The sequence below is a fragment of the Vespula vulgaris genome, chromosome 8, assembly GCF_905475345.1.
Source record: "Vespula vulgaris chromosome 8, iyVesVulg1.1, whole genome shotgun sequence".
Lineage (NCBI taxonomy): Eukaryota > Metazoa > Arthropoda > Insecta > Hymenoptera > Vespidae > Vespula > Vespula vulgaris.
Genome location: NC_066593.1, coordinates 8,618,583 through 8,643,782, shown reverse-complemented (window position 1 = coordinate 8,643,782; position 25,200 = coordinate 8,618,583). Strand labels below are relative to the sequence as shown.

Here is a 25,200-nt window from a genome sequence, read left to right as displayed (position 1 = left end):
TCTTCTCTTTTATCAACGTAACGCAAAAGTCGCAGTGAAAAGCCAATTTGAATATATATATATATATATATATATATATATATATATATAGATGATATATGTATATATATATATACTCACGTACATATATATGCGTTTATATATGTATAGATCAGAAATGGAGAATCGTGCCCGACGATTTCGTAGAATCATTTCTCGACGTCGACAACCATAAATCTTCGATTAAATGCATCGTTACTCGTTGTTCCGTCATCTTTGGCGATGATTCAAAAGAGAACTCAGTAGTCGTCGCTTAAAATCAGCAATTAATTATTAATAACATGAGAGTTATTCGTTCATGATTGTTTTATTCTTTTGAGAAAAAGAAAAAGATAAATAAAATATTTTTAAAAAAAGAAAAGAAAAAACAAGAAAGAAAAAGAGAAAATATTAGATTCATTTTGCTTGAAAATACATATTTCCTATCTTCTTTTCTCTCTCTTTTTCTCTCTTTCTCTCTCTCTCTCTCTCTTTCTCTCTCTTTTTCTCTTTCTTTATTTGCAATGGGAAGTTCAGTTTACACGACAAGGGGAAGCAAAACGCATCGCTGTTTTTTATGAACCGGATATACCATGCTACGAACATACTCGAGTATCTAGAGAACAGCATGTTGTCGCTATACTGTTGACAGCTCTCGATAAAACTTTTCACGTGATTGCCGGTGAATACATCAATAGAATGTAATGAGTAAAAAGAGAAACACAGAAAACATCAAATTCCAAACGCAAACATTAAATGCATATGCAAATATATATATATATATATATATATATATATATGTATATGTATGAGAGGAGATCCTGGCTATCGGCCTTTTAATTAAATGCCCTGTCATGAGTACCGTTCGATTCCATATTCGTTGAAAACGAACACCCATGTAGGATCCAATGAATGCCGAATTTAACGTTCGAAAATATTCCTCTCGATTGTCATCAAATTTTTATTCTAACGTCGTTTGTGATATAATTTTTGATAAATTTTGTGATCATCGATAATCCAACTAATCGATCGTTATCTAACTCGATAGTGTTCAACTGTACGTTCAAATATTTTTCATAATCTTGTTAAAGGATCAAGATATTGGCAACATATGTGCATTTATAATCACTAAACAACTATATTTTCGTATCTTCGTGATTTATGGATCAATGTCGTTATAAATATTTGTTAACAAGTTTAATGAACAGATTTTAAAGTCGAATTTATTATTTGGTTTAATTCATCATTTTTTATCTTCTTTCTTCGATACTGTTGTATTCTTTTTTTGATTAAATAATAAATGTATTATAGACATATATATATACATATATGTATATACAATACTATATTATACTATATCACAAGCTAGATATACATTACAATGTAAGATTTGGAAGTGTTTGATGAAGGAAAGTCCGGTTCTCTGGTTCTTCCACCATCCGATTGTAGTTGAACTTATGTTCTAAATCTTCGAACTCGTCGGCTGGTGACAATATTAATATTAAACATTACTAATTTTTAACTTTAAATTGTATAGACAAATAAGAGTTACACGAAAACGCAGTAATAAAGTTAATGGTAGAGGTCAGTAGAAAGGCAACAATTTCAGATACGTAAAATTGTAATTTACAAAAATCGGTGAAACGTAGTTGTCATTCCATTTTACGTATCACTTTCATATTTAGATCGAGGTAAAAATGTTTCTTCGTTTTCTATCGGCCCCATAACTTTAGCAATGTCAAACAATCCATTTGTCGATCGTACCGCGCGTTCGAAAGTTGAATTTTCATAGAGTTTTCATAGAGTTTTCATATCTTTAGAAAGGTCATGATTTGTATGTGTTTATATGTTTAAAAGTTATTATGCCTTATAGATAAGGTAGAATAAAGTAGACATATTTTGAAATTTTATTACAAGGTGGATAATAATGCCGCTCCAGCTATTAAAAATATTTGTAATATTTATCGACCGATGCGTTAACAATGGACGTCGTACATAGCTACATCAAACGTTTTCTATATGGAAGGTATGATGTAAGTGGTGCGACTGATGTCGACAAGGAACTAACCATCGATCACAAAACAGTTTTATATCGTTTGAAGAAGGTTGGATATAAAAACGATCCAATGTTTGTGTTTCGCGTGATTAAATCGTGAAGCATTTAATGGATCGTATCTCTGTCAGCGAATCATTACCAACACCTGACGAAACCAAAGCATCCTTGAAACCGCCAATTATGTTCAATAATGTACGGAAAGTATCATGATCGATGGAACCAGAATCGATCGTTGCCACCCGTTCCAACTATTGATCATAATCTCTACTCTATACAATCGGACAATGATTCGCTTTTGCATTGAAATACGAAGAAACCTTTTCCCCTAACTTAACATCTCGATTAGTAATGTCATTGATTAATATCAATCTTTTACGGAAATTGACTCGAATTATTGCGATAATGTAGCCAGTAAAGTATATCGTTTAACGAGTGAATGACATTACTGATATGATTATTATATTATCTAAAAATTGAGTTATACGCAATTAACTATTAGCAATTAAAGAATACAATAATAAATATATTTCAATATTCGATATAATAAATTTTACACAAAATTTTAGTCGAACTTTTAATAAATTTGCCTGGAATGTATATTTATGTGTCTTAATACTGAATGGAGAATTAACCTGAGGTATCAGGTTAATTCGTACTTTTAATCAAGATTTTTAAGTTAACGAAATTAATTTGAAATCCTGTGACACACTAAAAATATTCAAATGTTATGAATTGAAGGAATGGGAAATGTCAACTATAATTTCAGTTTACACTTGTAACACCATCACATAGATTTACGGACATCACACGCAGATATCACTGAGAATGAATACAAACCAGGTCGGTAGAATTTCCTGATACGTATTCGTTCGTTTGTTTTTTTCAAACGATATGTCATCTCCGCGTGGCGTAGCCTTATCTTCCTTTCTTCAGAAATCAAACGCAAAAGATTTTTTCTTTTGTTACGCGGAAAATCATTTCGAGTTAGCTTAACCATTGATAAAGCGCGAATTACCTCGTATCCTACGTGTCCTACGAATCGTCTGATACATCACAAACTCGACTTATGACGTTTTAAGTTGGTCGGAGGATTTACTGAACGACTAAACTCTAATATCTACAAATTCGTATAGTCTCGAAATGATCGAAGGGATTAAACAAGATTTTAAAATATCGTCCTTTCCGCAAGAAGCTTTCTATTCCTTTTCTCTCCATATTTGCAAAATTGTTTTTATACAAAAGCACTGCTTTCTTTACGCATAAGTTCAAAGACGCAAACAATCAGATAACGACACCTACAAGCATTTATGGAATTAATCGTCGCTTGTATCAGTACTTTACGGTTTCACGTTAAATATTGATATCAAAAGAATTCATGATATTGTATCGTTTACGATTCAAACGAAATATGTGATATTTCTAGAGCAGGAGGTAGGTAATTAAAAAATCAAAAGACGTTCATTCATTTCACAAAGAAGAAAATAAACCTGATCGTGCGTATCACACGATATCACACGACAAAAGCAAAGTTCTATTTCTATTTTAATTAAAGTTTCTAATTATTAGATGAATATTTTTCAACATTTTTAATCGGTAATTTAAATAAATTAATGGTCATCATTAATAATGAATTATCAATACGTGGTATAAGTGGTAGGTATTAAACCGATTGATACAAAAACTATAAGAATTTTAATTGAAACAATTGTGGGCGTAATAATTTATTATTATTCTAAAAAGGTAGATGAGAATTTACAATAAATCCTGACGCAACACTGACACGACATTTTACTATTTATTATATATTAACCATTTATACCACGTACTGATATTTAACTACAAATACTAATGAAAACATTTATTGAATACTATTAATTTTGATTGTCTCTATACTCTGCTGTATCTCTTTCGCTCTTCCTTTTTCTTCTATGAACTGGAAGAACGAAAACGTAATGAAATAAGTGAAGTTAACGATCCATCTCACTTATTCTCATACTATTTCCGTATACTTTCTCGTATTCGTTTTCTTCTTTCATTTTATTTTTGTTTCACTTCGACCCTTACTCACATGCTGAAGGAGTTTGGTTTAAAACATTTTTTAAATTACGTGTAAGTACTCACATATAAGTGGATACGTCAGAAACAAAATTAGCACCTTTAGTTTCGACATTATAAAGTTTGGCTACATTGGATGGTCATACATATGTACATGTAGTTGTATATGTTTGTATGTATTAATATTAATGAATAACTATAACGGACCTGTACCCATAACGTCTATAATACAGATGTAAATATTTAGCAAAAAGTTTAAATTAACCCTTTGCATTCGGCGCTCACTCGGACGTTCGGAGTTTCGAATGATTTACTCATATTTAATTTAGACGAATTTGCAAACGTTGTAGAACATATACTTGTGCAAAAAAATCAGTATTTTGTTCCTTATAATATTCTCGATAATACGATAAGTTTTGAAGGAATTTGTTTATATCATTTACATTGATATCGTTATTTATAAAAATTCCTCGTTTTCTGATCGTTCTGGGGGAACATCCGAGTGCGAAGGGTTAAAGAAAAATTAAAAAATAAATTAAAATAAAAAGAAAAGAAAGAAAAGTTAGAATTGAAAAAGAAGAAAAAGAAATTACTACCAAAAAGAAAAAAACGAAAAAGATTACAAAATAAATTAGAATCAAAAGAAAGATTAAAATCTAAAAGAGGAAAAGAAAATTAAAAAAAAATTAAAATCAGAACAAAGGAAAACAGAAAAGGAATTAAAAGAAAGAGATTAAAGGGAGAAAAAAGACAAAGAAGGAAAAAACAAATAAACATGCATTGGGAAATTGTAACGATCCATTTCATATTTATTCCGAGTGAGTGATATCTGTCTGTAACGGGCGTAAATCTACGCGATGTCGGTGTTATAACTGCAAACTGAAATGTTAGTCGATATTTGCTATTCCTTCAATTATCTACGACATTTGAATATTTTCAATCTGCCACAGAATTTGATCTTAATTTCATTGACTCAAAAATCTTGATTAAAAGCTCGAATTAACCTGATACCTCAGGTTAATTCTCTAATCAGTTTTGCTACACAGAATATCGATAAATCGTTTATTGAAATATATTTATTATTATTATAACATTTAATTAGATATAATTAATTACGTGTATGATAATCTATATGTAATATAATGATCCTATCAGTAATGTCATTCATTCACATTGTTAAGCAAGATAAATACCTTTGACTATATTACTGAAATAATTCGAATTAATTTCCATAAAGGAATGATATCAACCAATGACATTACTAATCAAGATATTAAGTTAGAGGAAAACGTTTCTTCGTATTTCAATGCAAAAGCAAATCATTTTCCGATTGTTTAGAGAAGAGATTATGATCAATAGTTTGAACGGCGCGACAACGGTTGATTCTCCTTCCATGGATCATGATCCTTTTCATAGATTATCGCACATAATGGCCCGTTTCAAGAGTGCATCGGTTTCGTTAGGTCCTAATAACGATTCGCAGACAGAAATCCATTAAACGCTTCACTATTTGATCATATGGAACATGAACATTGGATATCTTTATATATCCAGCATTCTTCAAATGATGTAGAACTGTTTTGTGACCGATGGTTGGTTCCTAGTCTATGTCTTGCACCACTACATCATATCTTCCGTATTGGAAACGTTTGATGTAACCATGTGCGATGTCCATTTATAACGCATCGATTCTAAATTTTTTCAAAAGTTGGATTGGCATTATTCTTTTCCTCGTAATAAAATTTCAAAATACATCTTCTTTGTTCTATCTCACTTATAAGGCGTGATAACTTTTAAACAAATACACGAATTCGAAAAAACCTCTCGAAAAATATTCCACAAAAACTCAACTTTCAAACGCGCGGCGTTTGATAACCGCTTGATAAAGCGCTTGATAAAAATTGATTGTTGGACATTACTAAAGTTATGAACCCGGAATAATGTCATCAGCCAATATAGGAATACGAAGAAACATTTTTCCCGAATTAACTCGACCTAAATAAGGTAGGGACATATAAAATGGAATGACAATTAGGTTTCACCCATTTTTTTAAATTACAATTATGCGTATCTGACATCGTTGCTTTTCCACCGACTACTCTACTCTTACGGTTATTACTGTGTCTACGCGGGACTATTCCTCGTGCATACAATTCAAGGTTATCATCTATTTCATTTTGTCATTATATATGCTCACTAGCGGAGTTATTATGCGTAGAAGAAAAGAAGCTATATGCGAAACGCGTGATGTGCCAGAGGAATAAAAAAAAAGGAGAATCTGAAATAATTAATATCTAGAAAGTAGAGTTGCTTTTATAGCTTTTATATATCTTTCTCTAATAGTTGGAACATTTCTAATAATTGTTCCCCTGGTTCTTTATTCAATATTATATCAATATTATCATTCGTACCTTTCTGAGAAGCATCGATATCACTACAGGAGTTGATGCATCTTTGGCAAGTCTTGCCGTTTCTTTTTGTAAATCCTGAAATAATTCAATTGCGAATATACATTACACCATTGCCATACAAGTGGTTGATTGTGTTCGTCACTTTTGAAAAAGCAAGTTTGTCAAACCTCCGGCAACACCAAACAAGTAACATAGGTATATTAGATTTCCAAAATTTAATGCATAGTTTAAAATACAAATAAATTCGAAAGAAACATATCGATAATTTTTGCAAGCTTAAGTGCTCCAATTGTTACAGAAAAACTTGGTCCTACAAAAGACGATCAACTTTCTTGACATTCATCTGTCGCAGCCTCACAATTTCTTTACACTTCCGGTACGCCACGCGCTTCGCGTATAAACTCTTTTTCTTTTCGATCAAGAACTGTCTGTAATAAAATATAATAACAGAAATTAGGAAGCTTTGTAATTCTCTCACAGAAGTAACTTTTACTTCTATAATAAAAAGAAATTGATAAAGGTTATAGAATATAAAGCATACGATGTGAAATAAAAACTAACTTTCTTTAATACATAGGAAAGTGTTTGGTGAAAGAAAATCTGGCCCATTGGTCCTTCATTGACCAAAATGACCAGTCTTTCTCTTGTGAGAGGCATCTACACAAGCGATTGATGCACCTTTGGCTGTGGCAAGTCTTGTCGTATCTCTTCGTAAATCCTGAAATAATTCAATTGCAAATATATATTACGCCATTGCCGTACAAGCGGTTGATCTTAAACATTTTCAATAGACTTACGGACGGTGTTTCCAGAAGGATTATAGATTGACATGTAAATCCTGCATAGGGTAGACTAGTCGTTTTTGAAGAACCAAGTTTGTCAAACCGTCGGCAACATCTAATATGTAACGTAGGTATATTTGATTTACAAAAGTTAATGAATAGTTTAAAATGGAAATAAATTCGAAGGAAAAATACCGATAATTTTTGGAGGCTTAGATACTCTAATTGTTACAGAAAGACTTGATCCTACAAAAGACGCTCTACTTTCTAGATATTCATCTGTCACAGCATCATCATTTTTTTATTCTTTCGGTGCGTATATACGCTTCGCCTATAGCTTCTTTTTCTTCCTTGTTTAATAACTGTCTGTAACAAAATATAATAACAGATATCAGGAAGACTTTCTTATTCTTCAGAATTATCCCAAATTCTCAGTAGCAATTTTTCCTTTTATAATAAGAAGAAATTAATAGAGGTTATAAATATGTGAAGTAATGTGTAATAATATAAAAATTAACTAACCTTCTTTAATAGATTTGTAAGTGTTGCTTGTTAAAAGAAAGTCCGGTTCTTTGGTTTTTGCACCGTGCGATTCCCCGGAGTTACACTTATCTTCCATATCTTTCAACTTGTCGGCAGATGACAATATTAACATTAAATCGCACTAGTTTCTAATCTTAAATTATATACATAAATAATAGTCGCGAGAAAAAACAATAATAAAATTAACAGTAGAAATCAGTACAAAAGCAACCATCCCAGTTATGTAAGATTATAACTGACAATAATTGTTGAAACCTAGTTCTTCTACCCTTTTGCGTCACATTCCTTATTCAAATGTTTCCTAGCATTCTACCGGCTAATGAATAATGACATCCGATATAATTTTGTTAATGTTAAACAATTAATTTGGCAATAGTGCCGCGCGATTATCGAAAGGCGAGCTTCCATCAAGTATTTCGAGCAAGGTCGAATCGAAGAACGAAGAAGATACATTTGAATATTTTATTACAAGAGAGATAATGATGCCACTCCGGCTCTTAAAGAAATTTCTGACATTTATTGACCAATCCGTTATCAATGGACGTTGCACAAAGCTGTATCAAACGTTTCCAATATAGATGGTATCATGTAAGTGATGCAAATGATGCTGTCAAGGAACCAACTGTACACAAAACAGACATAAATCATTGAAGAAAAATAAAAATCCAATGTTTGTGTGCCGCATGATTAATTAATGAAACATTTAATGGATCATATTTTTATTTGCAAATCGTTACTAAAACGGAACGGAACGGAACTGAAGCATTCTTGAAAGGATCCATGAAGCACAATTCTGGGTGAAATTGATCATGACCTATGGAAGGGGAGATTCAACCGTTGCCGTCCGTTCAAACTATTAATTATGATCTATACTCTAAACAATCGTAAATCGTAACCGCTTTTGCATTAAAATGCAAAATAGGAAAATAAAAAGAAACTTTTTTCCCTGACTTAATATCTTAATCAGTAATGTCGATAATTAATATCACTCTTTTATGAAAATTAACTCTATTTATTACAATGATGTAATTAAATGTATCACGTTTAACGAATGATTAACATTACTAATTTGATTGTTATATCATATAAAAATTATCTTACACCTAATCAACTATATCTGATTAAACAATATAATAGTAATAAGTATATTTCGATATATGATTTAATAAATTTTACTCGAATTTTTAGTCGAATTTCTAACAAATTTACTCGATTCTATATTTTTGTGCCTCGTACTGCTTAGAGAATTAACCTGAAATATTTCGTTAATTCGCATTCTCAATCAAGTTTTTTAATCAAGCTAATGAAATTAAAATCAAATCGTACAGCCGATTAAAAATATTCAAATATTGTGAATAATTAAAGAAATAACAAATATTCGGTTAAAAGTTGGGTTTACATTTGCGACATCGTTATTACAACGACTCACAGAAATTAGATACAGATATCACTCGATATAAATATGAAATATATCCGTACAATTTCCCAATACGCATTTGTTTGTAATATTTTTCTTTTTTGTCTTCTTCATTTTTTTTTCCTTGAATTCTTTTCTCCATTTTAATCCTTTTTTCTGATTTTCCTTTTTTGATTATTCTAATTCTTTTTCCACCTTTTTTCCTTTTTTTGAATTTTAATCTTTTTTTCGATTCTAATTTCTTTTTTAATTTTTTGCGTTTTCTCCTTTTTGGTATTAATTTCTTTTTTTTTTCTTTTTCAATTATAATTTTTCTTCCTTTTCTTTTTATTTTAATTTATTTTTTAATCTTTCTTTATCCCTTCGCACCCAGACGTCCCCACAGAGCTCCCCATCAGAAAAACAGAAATTCTTACAAGTAACACAAGATATCAATGAAACTGACGTAATCGAATTCCTTCAAAACTTATCGTACTACCGAGAATATTATAAGGAACAAAATATTGATTTTTTTGCAAAAGAATATTTCTTCAATGTTTGCAAATTCGTCTAAATCAAATATAAATAAATCAATTGAAGCTCTGAACGTTCGAGAGGACATCGAAAGCAAGGGGTTAATTTTAACTTTTTCTAAATATCTACATGTATACAGATGAATACAAAGGCAAATTATAGTTATACATCAATATTAATACGTACACACACACATGTATATATGTATTTTTATGATTATACACACATATACACACTTATATACTTATACATATATATACATCTATTAACCCTAAATACATCCTACATATAGAGAGGTTTTCCGTTTAAACATTCGTAATAATTAAAACATATCAACACATGTTCTGTATGTGTATCTCTACATGTGTGTGTGTGTGTGTGTGTATAGGGTTAATTAATCTGATTCACACATTCACGAGTATAAAGATAAATAGAAAAAGAAGATGAAAATACAAATGTAAATTCACTTATATAGATACATTCGCGTCGTTAAACGATCAAACGTAATGATTTGGACGTAATTTTAGATATAATTGAATATTTACTTTTGCTTAATCCTGGTCCCGTCTGAAAAGAATAAAGAAAATTGAATTGATGTACGTACGTATAAGAGAAAATATTATATAAATTTATCTCTGGGTTGATTAAACAAAAATAAAATGTAATGATTTTACGACAGGATAGCGAACATAATTCTATCTCTTTCTATTGATAATTGTAATTAAGCAAGTTATCGTTTAATAATAATTTTGCAGAATGGTATTCAAGATAAATTTTAGCATATAATATTATATCACGATTGATCGAATGAAATTTATTTTTGTAACTATTCTGATTAATTGCAAAATGAGTCGGTTTTCTGATTTTGTGCAACATGATATAACGGGAATATGGGATGGATTTGCGGAAAACCAATATTTACAGTCATTGCTTCCACAGCAATGAAATTATAATATTGTAATATTATAATATGATGAAAAATTTATAGCAGAATTTTAAATTTCATCGCTATTATTATTACTCGTTATTGTTAAAGGAAAGAAATGAAAATTACTTACGGCATTGCTAGGAATCCATGCTCGTTCTTGCTTATATTACATATGTGTTTAAACAATGTGAGCATTCCGGTCATCTCGTTACGTCCTGGACATTAAACGAAATATTAAGTTCTTACTTAATTTCATTTCTTTCCTTGAAAATTGGTTTCATTAAAAATAAAACATCATTATTCTTTACCATGTGGATCAATCAAGCACGCTCACGGTAGTCAAGGAAAGATACTTTCAGTGCTCTTCAGACATTTTTATTTCGTGTTAATTCCGTATTTTAGTTTTATGAAAACTTTTAATAGTTTCTCCCATCGCCGCGATCTTGTGAGACACTGTTAACACAGTCGTTTAGGAAGAAAAATTATAAATAAGTACGTATTTACATGTACAGATGAATATCATTTGTTATTATTATTTCGATCGATCTGGTTCATAAATTTTTCTAAGAATAAATAATAAATAATAAGCTTCATATAGATCGTATTTCGACATGAGGCGCGTCATTTAAAGGATAATATTAATGATGATAATATTAATAGGACATATTTAAATGGTCGAACACTTTTAAATTACTCTTTTCGAATAATTGGTAATTATTCCAATTACACGATCTAAACGTTGACAGAGCATGCTTAAAAAAACTCTATTAAAAGATTTTGATAACTTTAGTGTTTTATCTTTATTAAAAATACTTCAAAGTCTTTCAAAATGTTCGATAAATCTTTCGATATAAAGTCAAAGTCTTTCCAAATGTTCTAATTATTTATGGAAAAATTTGGACCAACATTCAGAATTTTATTTTAACTTTACATAGAAAAAATGTCAGAATCTCCTTGAAACTTTTTCAATATTGCACGAACTTTTTCGTATCGTGCAAACGTTACGAAATATCCGTTTAATAATTGAAACCACAACAACTGAAATGTTTAATCAAAGATCCATACGATTCGTTGAGAACGTTAAGGGACCTTTCTATTTTTCTTCTATTTTTCATTTTTCTGTTCTCTTCGTCAATGAATTAAATCATGTATCTCTGTTCCAATTGATTAACTAATCGGCAGAGGAACGATTGAACTAGTGTCAAACCAGCAAATTAGCTAGTATCGTGGATTTCTCAAAGGATATTTTCATCGGGGATTACGAAACAGGATAGAGCTACGCAACAGTTGGCCATATATACGATTATTATAATACGACATATAAATGTATAACAGAAATATCCTAATTCAGATAACTCTAATTATATTTTCCTCTCTCTTTAATATTATGCGATAATACGTCAAAGACAAATTACAGATAAAATAAAATATAATATAATAAATGTAAAAGAATAGATAAAATATAGTATAAAGTAATAATAAAGAACTATGCAATTTTCTTTAGTACATTATAAATTGCTATATCGTAGTATCGTAGTATTGGACACAAAGTATAAAATAGTGTATAATGTAGCGTCTCCAATATAACTCATATATACATATATAAAATTATAGAATTTTCTATAGCGAGGCGTACAAAAAATTTTTAAATCTATGAAAATAAATCCTTGAGTTATGTATTAAATGTTAATATTAAATTCAATTATAATTTATTATACCAAGGCCATGAAGTGTAGAACGTCGGCGATTCTTAACGTCACTTTCTAATTTTTTGGCATTTCTCAGCTACTTCCGTTTGCACGCTCGTCTTCCTTTTTAAATCGTCTTTCATCTTTTGGAATTTGTTAGCACTGGTCACATTAGTGTCTCCAAACGGAATAACTTTCGCTGGTCCAACTCTCATCGAAAAGCTTCTACCCCGACTCCCAGACACAATGCAGGCGCAACCCAGTTGAGAGCATGCGTTATTCATTTCCCCCTATTATTTTTCATAGTCCGACGAGAATATCATTTTCTGTAATCTCACCAGTATTGCTAACAAGTTTAGATCAATACAGCTATTACGGGAAATTTTTTTTTGTTTTCAACTTCGTTTTCTCTTTTTAAATATCACTTCTTTTGATTTTCCCTATCTGTCGTTTTCCATATACATATCCTATTCATCATCTTATTATTTAAGAATCGAATTTCGTTTATTTTCCTTTCCGGGAGGGAATTTTTTTTTTCTTTTTTTTTTTTAAATTTATTTAGTTTACGTGAAGAGAACATCGACATTGCATAGAAAATAAAATTTAAAAGATTGTATTTAGAAGGAATGGTTATTTATTTCATTGAAAATTTGTCTCTCTATGCCATTTATAACTTTTGTTTTTAGCGATGTTAATCGGTTAATCGAATATCTACCATTATCTTAAGGAATAATTAGAAGTAAATATTGGGTAAAGTATTATTTAAGTGCTTTTCGAAGAATTTATTCATTTGGATAATACAATCCGAAATGTTATATTGCTAGAAATATAATAAATGCCATAATAATGCTATGCACATTTATACGTAATAAGAAATAGACGATTAGAGAAATGTAATATTTTTCTAGTAAATTACTTGTTACTTTTGAATTAGTACAGTATGAATTATTAATTAACCGAAAGTATGATTCGATCATTTTTTTTAAATTCTTCAATAGAGAGTAAATTTTTAGGAAAATGTAGTCGTTTATATGATTGAAATAAATTAGCGATGTGATACATAGTTCTGTAAAAAAAAAACAAACAGATAATTAAATAATTAGATAAAACCAATCGTATTATCTAGATATCTGTTATTGTTTAATACAAGGAAAACGAGTGAAAAAATAATTTTTTTATTTTCAAAACATGCAAAATACACAGACGCACGCATATATCTGCGCACGCAGTCTCGCCCACTTGACCAGAACGCATGCATACGCGTACAAATGCATGCACAGAGGGAATAGGATTATAGGCAAAACGAATAATAACTAATGAAGGTATGTGACGATACATAGGAGACTATGGATAACGAAGACGCAATTTCATTGAATTCCTATTCAAATTTATTGACAATGGAATTCGCAGTATGAGTTTATTAATCTATATTCTTATATTTTTAGGAAACGTTGAATATTATGATTATATTAAACATTAATAGTATAAATATTTATAATATTATTAAATGTTATGAATATTTTATTAGTATATGTTGTGAATATTATAACAAACAATTTGGAGCATTGAATTTATAATTTCTTCTACGTCGACTTATATTGAATAATTACTTATATCAAATTGATGCAACTACGATTAAGACAGGAAGTGGAGGAAACATGGAATGGACATTTTTCGTATAATTTCAAAATATTCCCGAAGAACGTTATTGTCTTGAGAAACGGTACACCTTGTTCGATGAAAAATTCCTCTTTGATTCGTGTAACTGCCATTATAAATTTTTTCTCTTTTATCTTCCTCCTTAATTTCAATCACATAACGAACACGATGTGGATTTTACGAATCACTTAAAAACGAAGATGATGTTTGAAAAAGAAATATCTTGCCTTTAAATCCTGTATGTTGATTTATAGTATTAAACCAAGAATAATAAAAAAGTTCAACAAGCCGCTGATAATCTTCGATAGTATAGTACCGCCGACCGTTGCCATGTAATTTAATTTATGCTTTTCACGCATGAGATACATAGAATTACCCGAAACTTTTATAATAACTTTTGTGCATTGAAAAATCAATAAAACCACCCTTAATTCCCAGTACTTTACCGAATTTTTTGATATATAAAAATTTAAGAATTTTTTTATTAAGTATCCTAAATCGCACTGAATTGAGCTGATCCTGCCCAAAACTTTTATAGTAGATTCTGTGTACCGTAAAATGAATGGAACCATTCTTTAATCTCGATATTATGCTGAATTTAATTGAAATAGTACAATTAAAAATTTTTTGTTAGGCACTTTTAATCTCCTCTGATTGAGCCGACCGCTTGCGAAACTTTTATAATAAATTTTATGCAACGTAAAATTAATAAAGCCTCCCTTAAATCCCGACAGTTCGCCGAATTTTATTGTATATTAAAATTTAAAGAATTTTGCATTAACATCAAAAATCGCCCCTAATTGTGCCCGCCCTGTACGAAAATATTATAATAGATTCTGTGCGCTGTAAAAAAGTAAAACCACCCTTAAACTCCAGTACTTCATTAAATTTTTTTGTATATTAGAATTTAAAAAATACTTTATTAAATTCGGCAAAATACCATGTTTTAAGGGTGGTTTTATTAAATTTACTGCGCACAAAATCTATTATAAAAGCTTCGGACATGGCCGGCAAAATTAGTGGTAATTTAGAATACTTAATAAAAAAATTTTTTAATTTTAATATTTGTATTAAATTCGGCAATGTATGGAGATTTAAGGATGATTTTGTTAATTTTACCGTTCATAGAAAGTATTATAAAATTTTCGGACATGGCTGGTTCAATTAAGAGCGAATTAGGATGCTTAGCAGAATAGTTCTTTAAATTTAATTACTGAAGTAAATATAGCAAAGCACATGTGTGTCAGGATGGTTTTGTTAATTTTACGATGTACAGAATGTATTATAAAATTTTGGACAGGTCTGTATCAATTAAGGGCAACTTAGGGTGCTTTATAAAAAATTCTATAAATTTTTATATTGTAAAAGATTCGAAAAATACTTAGGTTTAGTAGTAGCTTCATTAATTTTACAGTACACCGAATCTATTATAAAAGTTCTGGACTGTCCCGGCTCATTTAAAGGTGATTTAGGGTGCTGAATAGAAAATTATTTAATTTTGTTTATTTCAATAAATTCGGCGAAATACCAGGTATAAGGGATGGCATTATTAGTTCTACGGTACACAGAACTTGTTATATAACTTTCGGAAAAGGCTGACTCAATTAGTATCGATTTAAAATGCCTAATAAAAAAATTTTTGAATTTTATTATTTCAATTAATTCCGGCATAGTAACGAGTTTAATGGTAGCCTTATTAATTTTACGGTGTGCAGAACCTATTATCTAAGTTTCAGACAAGGCCGACTGAATTAGGTGCGACGTAGGGTTCTTTATAAACAAATTCATTATATTTTAACATCTCAAAAAGTTCGACAAAGTACCGGGGTTGAAGGGTAGCTTAATTTATTTTACGGTGCACAGAAGCTATGGTAAATGTTTCGGACAGGGCCATATCAATTAAGGGAGACTTAGAATGCTTCATGAAAATTTTGTAAATGTTATTATTTCGAAAAATTTGGCAAAGTAACGGGGTTTCTGAGTGGTCTCATTAATTTTACGGTGCACAGGATGTATTACAAAAATTTCGGACAGGACCGGTTCAATTAAGGGTGAATCGAAGTTTTGATTAGTTCCAATTAGCAGTGAATTAGGGTGCTTAATATTAAATTCCTTAATTTATAATATTTGAATTATAATCGGCAAAGTAGCGGAGTTTCAGTATTATTTTAATAAATTTATGCTGCTCAAAATCTGTAATAGGAGTTTCGAAAAGGTACAGCATAATTAGAGGTGAATCAAGTTGCTTAAAATAAAATTTTTTAATTTTCCATATTTCAATTAAATTCAGAAAAGTACCAGACTTTTACGGTTGTTTTACTGGTTTTACGAAGTACAAAAAAAAATATTAATTTTGGACGGGGCCGACTCAAGTAGGGAACAATTAGTGTGCTTAAAAAGATTTTACAATTTTTAATATTTCAATTGAAATCGAAGAATTGCATGGTTATCGAAATGTTTTATTAATTTACGATGGATATATCATTCCATATATATTATAAAAGTTTCTGACAGGTCCGGCTTAATTAGGGTGAATTAGGGGTGAATTAGGGTGCTTAATAGAAAATTATTTATATATATTAATATTTCAAATTATATAATATTAATAATATAAATAATATAAATAATAATATTAATATTTCAAAAAATTCGGCAAAGTACCGGTGTTTAAGGGTGGTTTTATCAATTTTACAGTGCACAGAATCGGTAATAAAAGCTTCAGACAGATCAAATATCAATTAGGAGCCATTTAAGATGTTTAATAGGAAATAATTTCAGTTTTAATATTTCATTTAAAATCGGCAAAATACTGGAGTTTCATTCCAGTATTAATAATAACTTGAAATATAAAACATATTACTAAATTATAAAAGAATACAACTATTTAACATATTTAACAATAAAATTTAATAAAATTAAGCAAAATTGAACAAACAAATTAATAATTAAATTTTAATATTTAATAATAATATTTTCTAGTGTGGTATTTGACAAAATATCTAATTTTATATATTAGAATTTTACAAAATCTGTAAATAAAAACAGTATTTTTAGATTTCCTTTTCTATATATCTAGTCTACATTGCTTTTGTAGCTATTTTGAGACCAGAAATTTTTATTATTTCCAAATAATGTGTGTTGATGCCTCTTAACAAACATTGCAGAGGAGCGTTTTTAGTTATTAAATTTGAAATAATTTACGAATATATTATCGGTAATCAGTTACAGATTTTGGCATGTCATTACATTACTGGTATTCAGTTAAATATTTTGAGATAGCCTAGGATTATGATATTAACACTCTCGAATTCGATGTTATCAGTCTCTTCCTTTTCCTTAAGTAATTTAGAAATCTCTAGTTGTATCATCATAAAATCTAAAATGTTGCACATTTTCAAAAATAAGTTTGAATAATAGAAATTGTACTCTATATTATTGCTCTAAAATCCTGGTTCATGAAAAAATGTTTTATATACACTGATAATAATATCATGAAAATTTTAACGATCGTTATTGTTATTAAAATTGATCTATCTAAGCTTCAATGTTTTGACTCAATCAAGTATATTCTAAACATTATTATGGAATAATATAAATTACTTTTCCAAGATTTTCAAGTTTTCTAATTATAAGTACTTTTAAACTTTACTTTTCATTTCTATTAAACATGAACACAAAACTAATCTCACTATAAAATAATGTTTCTTTGAAAATATATCATGCAAAAGTATAAAGCCTTTTCAAAAATTCGAAAGAGCGCCGTCTTTGATTAAACGTTCATCTTTAAAATAAGATCTTGTTCATCAAAATCAGTCAGTAACTACGCCTATTACCATTGTAATATGTACATAGTAAATGCTTCTTTCGACATCTTTCGCGAAAAAGAAGTTTTGTACAATGCCTGTTTCAACCCTCGAAATTTGTGGCAAAAAAGGAGCTTGTATACCCACTATTAATTTATATATACACACTTGAATGGTGTTTGTTTTATTTTCGTGACGATTGTTTGCTTGTTGTGTAGTGGAAGCTGATGATGCTTAGATTTTCTAAACTATTATATTTCAAACGCAATGAAATGCGTTTCACGATGCTCGCACGGAAAAGCTACAGTAATTCACTCGTGCATTTTAATGAGCTTTGGATAAAATAAGAATATACGAGTCCAATCGTTCATGTCAATAGATCTGTTTCTAAGATACTGTTAAATTTTAGAAAAATTTGTAGTTCCTTCCAGATTTTATATAAAAATGCAAACTTCTTAGAAGTGTGTATTATAAGATGTGGCAGTGTGGCAGGCATATTAGTTTTGTAATTCCGTTATACAGACTTTTATACTATTGTATGTTGTCAAATAAAAATTATTTATATTTTTATAAAAAAAAAGTTTCATAATACAGGGATCGCAAGCTCAATGACCTCTTGTGTTTTTTATTATACTTATATAACATAATCAACTAATTTATTCTTTTTCTTTCCTTATCTAATAATTTAATAAGATATACAATTCAATCTCTTACATTTATTTTCTTCGCTGATGGTGATGTGAATTTCGTGATGTTTTGTAATAAATAAGATACAGTAGCGATACGATTTGGTTTGATGACAAATAGTTATAAAGTATACACATTTATTGATTATTTCTTCAAAAATAAAAATTAGTGATCATACACTTATATATTACATATTATTTTGATAAAGATTAAAACATGAGTTCCATCCACATTACGCATTTTTTCTTCCAGCGCTATTTTATAGCTTCATATTATTTTTATTATTCACTGATTTTACATTATATTATTACTATTACTATTGCTATTACTATTACTACAATAATAATATATAATATAATAATATAGTAATAAGAACAATGATAAAAAGAAAAAGTAGAAAAATATGCCTATATGCATCATATACATATATGATGATAATTTATGATAACGGAAAAAGAACAATGTGTTCACTTCACGGGACTCTCAATAAATCCTGTTTTTGATTATCTCGACACATAACCACTCGTTGATAGATACGTGTAATATTAACGACCTATAGTAAGTACAAAATGTTTGTTTTGTTTTCGTCCGTTATTGATTTACTTTGTCTTTTTATCTTGTAAACGTATTTGTTCTTAACACATTTGTTTTTATAGCGTTTCTTACTCACAATCAGTCGAAGCATCACGATCTGTAGGCTTAATAATTTTGTCTGGTGAGTGATTTAAAAATGCCAGCAAGAGAAAGCAATATGAAAATAAGAAAAAGTAAGACCAATCCATTGGCCTTGAAAAATTACTGTAGGAAGAAGGGAGAATGAATTTCAGTATTTCAAGAAAAAAAAAAAAAATAGAAATTAAATTCCAGTTCACCGAACACACCAAGTGGAAATTCACAGAATATATTTTTGAATCTCTATAGATAAGCGCAAATATTTTTAATTTCTTCCCATCTCCTCTATAAATAGAACGTATCAAATATAAATACAGATAAAAATTCTTTTTAATTATCAAGGCGTCGAGTATTATATATTTTATATTCTACAAACATTTAAATGGTGTGGATCTGCAAGTAGATCTTCCTTTTTCTTGTGCAATCATGGATATGTATTAATTTTAAAATCCCACAATGATTTTATCAGCATTATAAAATTAAAATGTAGTGTATGATAACTGTAGTATATTTATAAATATCCTAGGTCAATATCGAAGATATTAAATTATAGAAATATGTGTTGAATATTTCTTACAATTACACTTAGTCGTCATCTAACGCGAAATAAATCACGGAAATAAAAATAATACATGATTCGACATACACCAATTAGTAATGTTTCATTATGAAAAAAAAAGCAGTACGAGAAGTCGCGAATCTTTTAAAGATACCCAAGAATATCGTATAGGATATTATTAGAGATATCGAGACGAAGACAGAATCGAATTAAAATCTTAAACAAGTCGTCCAAAAATTTTTAACACGTTTGCTACCGTTTTCACAGCGGAGAAGAAATTTCGTTTACAGCCCAGTATTATTTTTGTAAAATTCTTCAAAATATGATACAAGTTTCTATTTATTTCTGCAAAGATAACAATACAACTTATGAGTATATATTATTATACATACATATATGTATATTATATTATATACATACTTTATAATATATTATTATACATACATATATGTACGTGTGTACATGAGCAATATACATATATAATCGAGAGAAAGGAGGTAGAGAAAATAAAGAGAAGAGAGAAAATGAAGGAGAGAATTTGTTTCGAAATATTTCGATTTATTTTCACGAATGAGTTTTGAATGTATTATTTATTTCTAACACTTTTATTAAAATGTACAGGACTTTTATAAATTTTATCCTAGGAATAATAATTGAATTTATATTAGTATTAGCTTACAATGATAAGTTATTAAAGCTGTGTCTAAATATACATCTTCTAATTAAATATTCGGTTGCTTATACCACAACTTGCTAATCGGTTATGTTTCAACGATATTTTTAGTATAAAAATTGTACAAAATAATAATGGAAAATTGTAGGGACTGCAATAGCAAATCTTACTTTTCTTGATATTGTTTTAAAACAGTACGTCAGAAAATTTCATTTTTGCCTAATATTCTATCTGTTAACTTTGAAACCAACGAAAACAAATGAACTGATCAATAATATTTGAAGTAATAATTATCATGTATATAAAGATGAATTAATATAAATTTTCTCTATTCGAAGTTTAGACTACTTATTCTGTTTGTTAATAGAAACAAAAATTATTAATAACAATAATTAATTATTGTCTACGATCTTTACTTTGCACTGTTTATCCAGTTATTTCTATTATTAAGAAGTTTTTAATTTTGCTTATATTTTACTTATAATAATTATTGAAAGTAATTAATTGGAAATTTTTACATAGTTATACCATAGGTGACTGCCATGATCCCGTTAACAAAACAATAGGGCCAAAATAGACAGAAAGTTACCAACTATCAAAGATCCGAAGTCGAATAAATTTTATTAGAAGATAATTCTGACAAATCTCTGACAAAATTATTCTGTCGCTGGTCTCTGATATTTTTCTGTTAAAGAACTTTTTTACAATATTAGTTGCATTAAAGAAATTTGAAAATTCTATTCCATTCACAATAAATTCATATATTATTACAATTATACATATATATATATATATATGTTCTATTTTTATCAATTTGTGTGTGTCTGTATGTATGTATTACTTATAGAGGTTATAAATTATTAACATTATATAATTTTTATTCCTTTAATCCGATGATATTTAACTGATTGTAATGGAACAGAGAAAAACAAACAAAAGTCATTTCTCCACAATAGAAGATTTCTTATCTTAACAAAAAATTTTCTTTTCTTTGACGAAATATTTGTCACGAATCCCAGATAAAACAATCGAATTTATTATTTTTTATTTAATGGAAAATTTCAGTCATTTAAAGCTTAATTTTCTTTTTTAAATAAAAAAAACCTACACTTTTTATGATATATTAGGAAACAATATGAATTAAATATTTCCGCAATTCACCAACGAAATTACAAACCTTTTTTGTATCCTTATGTGTTCCTCCGAATTCATAAATTCATTTCTTTCATATATATGTACATTGAGGCTTTCATCTAATGCTTGCTAATTGCCTACCTCGCTCCAACCTCACTACTTACTTTCCTTGTTCAAGACTAACTCGTTCGCCCTTACTCTTTCGACATATTTTCCGGTATGCTACTATACGTAATTAATTCTTCATAACACAAGATGAAACTTTATCATCAACCATATAGCTTATTCATAACTATAAATTCTGTTGAAATATCAAATTCCCATTCGTGATAATCGTTCGATTAATCTATTCGTTTCTATCAGTTAATATCCAAGGATAATTTGAACATCAATACATCGATTAATATCACTAGCAATTAGACCGATAACAAATCAATACTATCGATATCAGTTTACAAATCATGATGTCGTATCGAATACTAATTCTAAGTCGTAAGTATTATGTTATGAAAATATTCACGTGTATGCGCGCGTGTGTGTGTATATCGAAAGAGTGCTAAGATTAGTATCTATAATACAGAAACGTAATACTAGTAATATAAATGACATGAGCGGTATGTAAGCGAGAGTATATGACCGATAGAGATGCACATGAGGAGATTACATGATGTCTAGGACTTCGTTTGAAAAGTCCTAAAAGATATATCTGGATACAAGAAAGCGATAATAAGGGAACGAAAGAAAGAAGCGGTAACTAATATGAGAGACTAGGTATCAATGCAGAGAGAGCAGAGAATACAAGAGATCAGAGCAGAGAGTAGAAAACAATAAAGAGTACAAGAGAGTAAAATAGAATAGTTGAATATTATCGAGTATTGACATTGTCGAGCAAATGTACAAACGAGAGAAAGTTTGTATATCTCAGGAAATAATAGAAAAACTGTTAATATTTTTATTTTCTTTGCTGTATCACGAATATTTATACGGCTATCGATACATCTGTGGAAGTATTAATACCCGTTCCGTACTTCTATGAAAATATAAAGACGATTTGTCTTTCAGTCTTTCATCTTTCAGATTTTCGTTCGTTAATCCAAAAAATCGCTATTCGTTTGTTACTGTGTCAATATTAAACATCATCTCCTTTTTATTAAATTATATTATTATTTATTTAATAAAAAATTTATTTAATAAAAAACAATATTAAACATAAGTATCAAACGAGTGTCAATACTTTCATTAGGTATCATCAAACGGAAATTGATTCAATATTATTAGGTATCATCAAACAGAAATTGATTCAATATTATTAGGTATCATCAAATGGATATTGATCCGATATAAACGCTTTTCAACTTGATATCGATTCATTGAAGTATGTCAGTTTCGAAAATTGATATCAAGTACCTACAATTTTAATATATATCGACTCTTCCCATTGAGTGCTTTGATATTGAATTGCTTGGATATCATCAATAATATCAGTATCGATCCGATCATTAGCTATTTTATACATAAAGAATAATGAAAGTTTGTAGAAATCGATCTTCCTTTTCGATAACCGATTGAAATCCAATTTTCAATTAACCATTTAACATATAATACTTTGTAAGTAGACCTAATATTTGTTTGACGACACGAGTCCTCTTTATTGACAATTTTATACGCAAACGAGTATTAAATGGACCTGTACTGTTATATTTACTAATCAAATTCTTATCTCATAAAAAGATAAAGATGAAAGAAACAAGTTACTGTTGCTGAAATGTTTTCAAGATAAGATGATTACGCGCCGTGCCATGTTTCAAGTATAATAATCAATGAATTTTTTATTTCTTTTGAATAGTATTTAATATAAATAAACAACATATTTTTAACAATGTGTTTCCTAATATAAAAAAAAATAAATATTAAAAAAATAAATATTATTTCTAAACATAAAATGTTTCCCATAGAATAAATAAAATAAATATGTATTATAAAAATAATATCCTTAAAAAGGTATAATTTAATAAAAAGGAGATGATATATATATATCATTTTGTTAATTGTGACAAAATATTAACTATTAAAAATTCATGTCTTCTACATTAAAATGTCTGTGTCAAGCCAATAATAATCATAAACTGGTAATATTACAGTTATTATTGTAAAGAATTTATTATAACTAATTTTTTAATAATATTGTATTTCTTTTAATCATGTACTAATAATAACAAATTTATTTAATAAAAAAAAATAGATAAGAATGCTTCTTTATAATGACGTTCAACTTCTTGTTAACCCCCAAAACAGCTCGTTGATTTATTCTTCTTCGAAACCAAACTATTTGACTCCGTAGCTTTTTCTAAAACTCCTTATTCCTTCATGTCAGCAATTAAGTGCTGTTTCTCTTACTGTTAATGAATTTGAAACCTCTTAGGTGTTTATTTAATAGCAAAAAATCATCTGTGTCTATCTAACATTACGTCTCCCTATATCAAAAGAAGATTTGATAAAAATATCTTAATGATCCTTTCTAAAGAATTTTGTTCTATTTGTTTCGTCTCTTTCTCTGGAATTTTTTCTATATTCCTTTAAAACAAACCTTTCAAATAATAAAGTACTTCCCATTCTTTTCCTTTTTCTAAATTCTTCTTTTTGCTTCATAATAGCTGGTTTTCCTGCTATACGTATTTTTTCCTCCCCACCCATTAATTTTACATCTATTATACAATTATTCTTCTTAATAAAATTCGAATCTAATATAATATTCTCTGCTATGTTCGCTAAATGTACATTCTGACTTAAATAAAGTTCCCAATACGAATCTATATTAATTTTTGCCATATACCATTTTCAGCCCCCCTATTATCATCGTAAATTCGATTTTATCGAATTAAAATGCTCTATATCTATTGTCCTGAAGTGAGGCTGACGGATCTGTGAGGAATTTTCGTTTTCTGAAAAGGAAAATAATTTCCTTGTTTTCTGTCCTTCGACGAAACTAGGTTATCCCTCTCGTCCTTACCTCGGTGTCACTTTTGAGCTTCAAATAATTCTTTTTCTTCTTTTAGTATTGCAGATACTAGTTCTTAAAATGTCCTCTTTTTCTGTAACGCCAACATTGCTCTATCCTTGTGTTACAGAATTTCTTTCTCGTCTCGTCCTGCTTTCCTAAAATTTTTTCGAAAATTTGTAGGGACGTTTCATCTTTCTTTCATTTCTAAAAACAGAATCATTGACTGATTTGAATCTCACAGGCTTCAACAATACTTCATCAAAAGAACGGCACTTAAATTAACAGAAAAGAAATTCAGCAGAATCGTCACTTCAATACGAAAATTTGATATTTACATTTATATTTTACAATGATATAAATACGTATATGTATTATTTTTCTAAGTAATATTATTGTCAATTTATTGTTACAACACATTTTTTTAGATAGTAAGAGCAATATGGCAAGATAAACGAAAGATGCAGAAATACAGTATCATATTATTATAATATTATTATAATGAATTGTTTTAAGCAGATGCAAACAAAAAAAAATGCATTTAGTTATTCGAGTATCTGAGGAGAAGCTATGTCTAACTAGAAGACATACGAAGAATCTATAT

General features: G+C 28.9%; 2 long non-coding RNA genes across 2 annotated transcripts; both read right to left on the bottom strand.

The window, feature by feature from the left end:
• Window positions 1-1,028: 1,028 nt before the first annotated feature.
• LOC127065523 (uncharacterized) lies at window positions 1,029-7,982 on the bottom strand. Its single transcript, XR_007782114.1, has 6 exons — window positions 7,845-7,982; window positions 7,518-7,688; window positions 7,338-7,437; window positions 7,102-7,258; window positions 6,541-6,968; window positions 1,029-1,501 (listed from the first exon to the last, which is right to left on the bottom strand). It is a non-coding gene; the product is annotated as an uncharacterized LOC127065523 (long non-coding RNA).
• Window positions 7,983-10,183: 2,201 nt separating this feature from the next.
• LOC127065525 (uncharacterized) lies at window positions 10,184-11,325 on the bottom strand. The gene is made up of 3 exons (XR_007782115.1): window positions 11,032-11,325; window positions 10,854-10,938; window positions 10,184-10,362 (listed from the first exon to the last, which is right to left on the bottom strand). It is a non-coding gene; the product is annotated as an uncharacterized LOC127065525 (long non-coding RNA).
• Between the last annotated feature and the right edge of the window lie 13,875 nt (window positions 11,326-25,200).